At 49.3% G+C, this 6,000-nt stretch overlaps 1 protein-coding gene and 1 long non-coding RNA gene across 2 annotated transcripts in view; both read left to right on the top strand.

The window, feature by feature from the left end:
- Positions 1-5,676, top strand: part of LOC109314174 — a 10,937-nt gene extending 5,261 nt beyond the window's left edge. Inside the window, exon 3 of the long non-coding RNA XR_002102241.1 lies at positions 5,546-5,676. This is a non-coding gene — a long non-coding RNA (uncharacterized LOC109314174). The remainder of the gene's footprint in view (positions 1-5,545) is intronic.
- CAMTA1 (calmodulin binding transcription activator 1) overlaps positions 1-6,000 on the top strand; it is a 1,228,941-nt gene that overhangs the window by 713,319 nt on the left and 509,622 nt on the right. The gene's annotated exons all lie outside the window — the stretch shown is intronic.

Raw genomic sequence — 6,000 nt, 5'->3', positions numbered from 1 at the left:
ACTTCCTTTTCTGGCCAAGAAGTAAACCAGCTCTTTTAGACTTAAGGCATCCACCTGATTTACTAATACTATAAGGATTTCAGTTCTTTATTAGTAAGTGGTAACAGATTCAGCCTGAACCTACTGAAGAGATTTCTACATCATGAGAGTGTCTACAAAAGGTGTGTTGATGCACATTAGCCTAATTTACTGTGTATTACAGGTGCACAAGCATACCTTTAATGTGCATTAAAGATGGCAAAATTAAGCTAATCTCACCTAAATTTGATACCTGGAAATGCATGTATCAAATTTAGGTGTGATTAGTTAAAATGCATTAACACACGTATAGATGTGACCTGGCCCTAACCCCACGGTTCCCAGCTGGCTCCTGCTGCCATCTCTACCCCAGGATGCTGGCAGCTCCCACACTTGCAGTGGGGCAAGAAGTATGCTAGAGCTGGCTGTCTTCCCCTCCCCCTGTGGACTCCTCCAGGAGTGGAGGGAGCCCTGCCTCTTGCTTCCCTGCAGAGTCCAGTGCAGGGATTCCCCTGTGCAAGTGCAGGAGCTGCAGATGTGCAGTGCGGAGTCCCCAGGATAGAGGTGGCTGAGCAGCCTGTGCTCCTGGCTCCTGTGTGCAGTGCTGGCCGGAGTCGCACCCGGCTTGGTGCCAGCACACCTGCCAGGCACAAGGGCTGGGCAGCCCCCACTTCTGCCTGTTCCTGCTTCTGGTAGCAGGAGCTGTTCACCATGTGGGAGAATGTGGGGAGATCCCTGCACTCCACAAACCCCACACACCTACAGCCTCCCCCACTACTACCACCAACCTGTACACACACCCCAACATACTCTATTACCCCCCCCACACAGCCACACCCCTTACAGTCCCACCAAACCCCACCATACACACACACACACACACACACACACACACACAATATGGAGTAAGGCTTTATTTTTTAGTTATTATGTAGTCCTTTCTATATATAGTACACAAAAACAAATCATGACAAATATTTTTTGTAATAAAATTAAAATATGTTTTAGTATGTTAAAGTCAAAATATGTTTGACTTTAGTGTATGATTTCGGTTTTTCTGGCTCTAAGATGGTAAACCCTCTTCCCAAAAAGAGTATTTCTGGGGGGCAAGGGAGGGGCTTCTGGTGGCAAAGGTTAGAGGCTATGGGGCAAGACTTCCAGTCCCAATATGGTGACCAGGGGGTGGGGCAACTGTGAAAGAGTGGGGCTACCCATGAGACCCTTGACAGCTCACCGAAACTTGTTAAGCAGCCTGCCAGCCAAAATAATTTCCCACCCCTGAGTTATAATTTTGCCAAAGCACCTCTGCTCTCTCTACTTCCCCCTTCCCTTCCCACCTCCCACCCCTCAAGTCCTCTGTTCCCTTCCCCAGTTCTTAGTCCACATTGTCTTTGTCATCCTCTTCTCCCAATATCCTTGTTGCTCACCCTTTCTTTAATACTGTCCTCTTCTTCTTCCTCCTCCTTGTCATTGTCGTCCCCTTTGGGGGTCTTGCTCTTGAATAGTCTGTGCTAGTCTCCTCTCTTCCATATGATTTGTGCTATCTCCTCCCTGTCATCTTCTTTTGACTTTTTGTAGGACAACTGCATCTCACTCAATCCCATCCTGACACAGTCCTCATCTGAGAGGTTTATGTGTTTGTACGCAAGCAGGTTCCTGGTCTTAAACAGGGCCTTCCTGAAGCAGGAGATGAATTGGTCGAAGCAGGGTGTTGGCATCTTTTGCTGCCTGGTTAGGTGTTCAAACAGCACTGCCTCTCTGGTCAGGGGCTTGACCCCTGTCATCATCATGAGGAGTAAGATTACTCTCCTCCACACCTCCCTGATATATGGGCAGTACCAAAGGAGGTGGTCAATTGTTTCTGCCTTCCACTGGCAGGTTTCCCTGGGGCAGTTTTGTAAACCTTTCTGCCCCTCTCTGTTTCTCATTGCCCACAGAGGGAGTGCCCATTGTCTTACCTGCAACCTCAGGTTCCTGCTGCAAGTCCTTGTGGAAGACCCATTTCCACAAGGCCTTGCTGCCATCACCAGGGGAACAAGTCCACAGTCAGTATTTTGTCCCTTACTTGTACCATCTCCTGTATATTATGGTGGTTTTTCAGGGTTGTCAGACCTTCTTTTTGTAGCTCACATCTGCTCTGAAACTGTTTCAGGAACCTGTAGAACCTCAGTGGTTCCCAGGTCCACAGGCTCATGTTTGGCAGTATGTACAGCTCCTGCATTGTGGAAGGTTCCCCGCAAAATATTTCATGAAGAGGCTGTTTTGGAGTCTTTCTCAGCTGTCAGGTTGCAGACCGGGCTTGTGTATTTGGTCCAGAGGAATGACTAAACATCTAGCCATTCATCAGCCCCCAGTCATTTTTGTCTTATATAGCTCAGTCCTTGTAAACTTCTCTCATCTGGTGCCTCAGAAGAAAATATACATGGCCCTTTGTATTCTATACATGATTTACTCTGAGAGTGTGGGGGGAAGACCAGTGCAGAGTACAGAAGCACTGGTAGCAACACTACCCTTCTGAGTGCCATGTGCACCCCCATCAACAGGCAGCTCAGATTCTACTGTGCCTGTTTCTGTTTGACTAAGGTTTTGGTCGTGTCCCACATTTTCTGTTCTTTCAGCTCTGGGTCAAAAACCAACCCGAGAATCTTTACCTTTACCGTCTTGCAGGGAACAGAGACCCCCAGAGTAGACAGTCTTCTCTGGGCAGGTGCTCTTGGCCACATTGAGCTTGACCCCTGTTGCCACTCCGTGTGCCTGGGCATGTTGCAGCATTCTTTCCATTTACCAATTATCTCTGCATAGGATATTGAGGTTGTCCACGTAGACTAGGACTTTTGTCTCTTCCTTGCTGCCCCTGGGGCTCTCCACTCTGTGGTCACAGGGCCTTACCTGAACTGCTGGGCTTATAGTTCTATAATGCAGATGAAAACAGACTGGGGAGAGTGGGCATCCCTGCTGGATGCCTGATTCCACCGTGAGTGGGGCAGTCAAGAACCCATTCACCAGCGCTGTGCTGTTTACATCGGTGTACAGCATACTTATCCAGGCAATGAAGGTCAGGGAGACCCCCATCTTCTTCAGTGTCTTGAAGAGGAATTGATGGGACACCCTTTCAAAAGGCTTTTCTAGGTTGAGGTTCAGCACTGTGATTCCCAACCACCTCTCCCATTTGTACTACAGTGTATCCCACAACTGCAGAAGGGCACTGTGGATCTGCTGCCCAGGCACCGTGCATGCCTGGTCCTTGTGGTTCACTATTTCTGTAACAGATTTGAGGTGCTTGGACAAGACTTTGGCCAGCAATTTAGAAACAAAGTTCAGGAGTATTATGGGTCTCCATTTCCTCAGATCCCTTTTCGGCCCCTTCTCATAGAGAAGGGTCATGAGGTCCTAGTCCATTTTCACTCCCAGGCAGCCCTCCCACAGTTGGTCCCTAAAGACATTCACCAGGTTAGGACCCACCTGGTCCCAGAAGGTGACATAGAACTCCTTGGGCAGACCGTCTGCCTCAGGAGTCTTACTGCTCTTGAAACTGTGGACAGTCTTGTCAGTGTCCTCCAGCCTTCATCAGTTTCTGCTTCTCATCCTCCCCAAGGGCCTAGATGAGTTCCTGTAGGCATTCCTGCATGGCTTCTGGGTCCTCTGTGCATGTAGCCTAGAGCACCTAGTAGAAGGGTGCTGCCATCTCCAAAATCCCCTCATTCAATCAGTGCTTTATACCCACTCTGTCTCTCAAGCTGTTCATGGTCTCCCTTTTGGTCTTCAGCCTACTAAAGTAAGTGGACTACTCCTCCACGTCCTCCACCCCAGGAACCTGGAAGATCTTCTTCCTGGATTGTTCCCTGAACCAGGCTCCAGTCTTGGCTTTCACTTTCTGTATAGCCTCCTCGTGTCCCAACCTGCAGCCACTTGTTTGTGCAGGCTCTGTAACTTGCAGTTTAGGTATTTGTGGTACTTTCTGTGGAACTGGTCTCACACCCTGCCAGCCTGCTGGAAGAAGGCCCTCATTCTCTCCTTGACTCTGGCCTACAGCTCCATGTAGTTCTGGTATCTGGCTTTCAGGGGCTTCCACACTGTGTAGCACTATGTGAAGTCCCACTGGGTTTTTTCAACTTCCAGGAGGCTGATGTTTAATTTCCAAGCCCCTCTGCCCCTCTTGGGCTACCCTGCTATCTCTTCCTGTACTCTTAGGAAGCATGGTCCAAGAAGCAGACCAGCATTGTTTTCTTTCACCACCTTCCATCCCTCAGGGAGGAAGACAAAGTCTATCTGGGATTTACTGTTCCTTATGGGTGAAATTTTCCCCAGGGCCCTGGGCTCCTTTGCCGACATCTACAATGCTGTGGCCACTGATGAGCTGCTTCAGGCCCATCTTTTTGGTTCCTCTTATCCTGCCTTCCTTGTCAATGATTCAGTTGAAATCCCATACAATCACCAGTGGTCAGGTAGTAGGCATTGTCATGGTCATATTCTTGAAGAAGGTACAACTTGCTTCCTTGTTAACAGTTGCATACACATTCAGCAGGGCAAAATTACCCTCATCTGTTTGGAAGGAGGTTTGTATTAACCTGCCTACAATAATTTCTCCATGCTGCAGGGGGTGTACTCTGTCCACTTTCAGAAGGATTGTGACACAAGCAGCCCTATTGTCATCCAATCCACTCCACATGGTCTGGTCAGTGTCTCTCAAACAAAGTGTAATTTTTGAAGCTGGGTAAGCTACACTCCTGTAGACAAATGACATCTGCTTGTATCTGGTCCAAGCATTGCTGAATCTTATCCCATTTTTTCTTTCCTAGGCTTCTCATGTTCACTGAGGCTATTTGTATCCCCATTACAAAGGCGGTGGGGGGTGGCTGCCACCTTAGCTTTCTCACTCTTTGGCTTCTTTAATTGTTTGCTCAGGCTTAGGTTTAGGCTTTCCCCCAGCCTGCCAGGTTATCTATGGGCTTTGGGCTCCTTTCTCTTGGTGGGGTGCAGTGGCGGACTGACAGGAGGGGTGGGCGCCGGCCTGGGGGGCACCAGCTGGGCCCTTCAGAAATCTTATCAAGCAGGTGGCGGCTGCTTTTGTTGTTTAACCCATCCTCTTGCCCCACAGGTTGGGTGTTATTTGCCTGTTCTGTCCAGAAATTCCGATCACAACCCCTCCCCCCGCATCTGGTGTGACGGGACTTTCATTTCCTTCCTGGCCAAAACAGGTAACCGAACAGGGACAGGGTGGGATAGAAGGAGTTCCCTGCACAAAGCAGAGTGGGAGGGGGAGCAAATCCAAGCGTTAGCTCCTGGGCATCGCAGACGCATGATATGTTACTGGTGGGGCAGGTGTGCCACCAGGGACCTCTTTTTTGGATCTGCTTGTTTTCTGCTGCTCTGTTCCATTACCTCAGTCTCTGAGGGCTCTCTTTGTTCTGTTTCTGGGGTCTCTCTGTGCCTCCTTTTGCAGTGGTTGACCCCTTCTTTCAGGGTAGATGGTGAGATAGAGTAGTTTTTTGTGTGTGTGGAAATTTTGTGTCTCAGTCAAAATCAGCCGAGGCAGAAAAGGATCTTGGAGTCACTATTGATTCCGAGATGAACATAGGCCACCAATGTCGGGATGCAGTCAGGAAGGCTAACTGCACCTTATCATGCATCCATAAATGCATCACGAGCAGGTCCAGGAAAGTGATCCTCCCACTCTGTGCGACATTGGTCAGGTTGCAGTTAGAGTACTGCATCCAGTTCTGGGCGCTGCACTTTAGGAGGGATGTGGATAGCATCAAGAGGGTCCAGAAGAGGGCCACTCGCATGATCGGGGGCAGCAGGGTAAGCCCTATGAGGAGAGGCTACGGGACCTAAACCTGTTCAGCCTCCACAAAAGAAGGCTGAGAGGGGACCTGGTGGCCACCTATAAACTTGCCAAGGGGGACCAGCAGGCAATGGGAAAGTCCCTATTCCCCCAGGCATTACCAGGAATAACAGCCATAAGCTGATGAGAGTAGCTTC

Source organism: Crocodylus porosus, unplaced genomic scaffold (assembly GCF_001723895.1).
Source record: "Crocodylus porosus isolate Cpor-Errol unplaced genomic scaffold, CroPor_comp1, whole genome shotgun sequence".
Lineage (NCBI taxonomy): Eukaryota > Metazoa > Chordata > Crocodylia > Crocodylidae > Crocodylus > Crocodylus porosus.
This window is presented reverse-complemented; position numbering and strand designations above follow the sequence as displayed.